This window comes from Mycetomoellerius zeteki, unplaced genomic scaffold (genome assembly GCF_001594055.1).
Source record: "Mycetomoellerius zeteki isolate Tzet28-1 unplaced genomic scaffold, Tzet1.0 scaffold362, whole genome shotgun sequence".
Classification (NCBI taxonomy): Eukaryota; Metazoa; Arthropoda; class Insecta; order Hymenoptera; family Formicidae; genus Mycetomoellerius; species Mycetomoellerius zeteki.
The window spans coordinates 2,519-4,197 of record NW_017257352.1 but is presented as its reverse complement, the minus strand read 5'-3'; the positions used below and the strand labels follow the sequence as shown (position 1 = coordinate 4,197).

The following is a 1,679-nucleotide window of genomic DNA, read 5'->3' as shown; positions in this document are numbered from 1 at the left end:
CGCTGCCTGTTGGAGTGGCGGGGGGTGTGAGGTGGGGAGGGATTATGGGGGGGAGAGGTGGTGGGATTGGTCTGTAACCGGGAGGATGGTCGTCCATATTTTATTTATGTTGTAGCCATTGTCTCTAGATTGTTAGGGTATTTTTGTATCTCTATGGTTTCTCTATACTTTCTTGGGAAGTATGTTGGCTATTGTGGTCGCTTTATCAAACAGTATTTGGTGTCCTGTTTCGATGTTGTGTTCTGATAGTGCCGACTGCGTGACGTGTTTTAGCCTAACATCCCGTTGGTGTTCTTTGATCCGTAGGTTTACCATTCTCCCGGTTTCTCCAATCTATACTTGTCCGCAGAAGCAAGGTATTTTGTACACTCCTGCGGAGCTGACAATGAGTGGAGGTCTTTGGTCTTTAGGATTTCTTAAAATTTGTCCTATCTTTTTAGGTGGTTTGAAGATAGTTCGGATATTGTATTTGTTTAATATCCTGCCAATCCGATCTGTTGTTCCTTTGATATATGGGAGAATTTATAAGGTCCTTTCGTTCGTTGTATGTCAGAGATCGTTGTCTTGTTTGCATGTTTATTGATTATTTTGGTTATGTCTTTTTTGTCGTGTCCGTTTTTCTGTAAGGCCAGTTTTAGGTGGTCGAGTTCTGTCTGCAGATGTTCTTTGTCAGAGATGGTGAACGTTCTATGTACTGTGCTAGTGAGTTGATTGCTGACTGTTTTTGTGCTGGGTGGTGGTGCGACTCGGCATGTAGGTGTCTGTTTGTGTGTGTCGGTTTCCTGTACACTTGATGGTCTAAGGTGCCATCAGCTTTCTTAGAGACAAGAACATCTAGGAAGGGGAGTTTTCCGTTTTCCTCTATGTCTATATATAGTGAAGTGGATATTTGGATGTTGTTTGTTGAGGAAAGTAAGGAATTTACGGAGTTCGGCTCTGCCGTGTCTCCATATCACGAATGTGTCATCTATAATACATAACGGAACCAAACTTCTGGTTTTTTGATTGTTTTTCGGAGGGCCTCTTTCTCAAAATGCTCCATGAAGATGTTGGCAACTACGGGAGAAATAGGAAAGCCCATCGCCGCTCCTGAAGTTTGTTCATAAAATTGGTTGTTGTAGGAGAAATAAGTAGTTGTTAAGCAGTGCTCTATTAGTGGGATGAGGTCGGAGGGGACTTCATGTGAAGCCTTTATTATGTTTAATGTGTTTTTTATTGGGACTTGTGTGAAAAGGGATTCTACGTCGAAACTTACAAGTAAGTCTGTGGGATCTTTTGGATCTTTCGTATGAAGTCTGTTGAGTTGGTTATGTGTGATTCGGTTTTTCCAGTGAGTAGTTGTAGTGTACGTGCTAGGAAGCGGGATAAGTTGTATGTCGGGAAGTGTATGGCACTGACAATCGGTGCGAAGGGGATGTTTGGTTTATGTACTTTTGGTAGTCCGTATAGTCTTGGTGGAAGGGGATTTGTAGATTTTAATGATGATTTGATTTCTTTGGGAATTTTGCTTTTTTCCACTAGGATCTTGGTGTTTTGTGCAATTGTATTGGACTGCAAGGTTCACGGAACGTTGGCATTCCAAGAATGGATATGGACACGGAGACAACCCGCGAAACTGATAACCTTCATACAATATGCTTCTTATTTATGTTATTTTTCTAAGTAATATATTCTTATTT

At 41.5% G+C, this 1,679-nt stretch overlaps 1 pseudogene; it reads left to right on the top strand.

Annotated features, from left to right (window-relative positions):
* The window catches only part of LOC108725793 (uncharacterized), a 1,936-nt pseudogene extending 1,459 nt beyond the window's left edge, over positions 1-477 (top strand).
* The last annotated feature ends 1,202 nt before the right edge of the window (positions 478-1,679 follow it).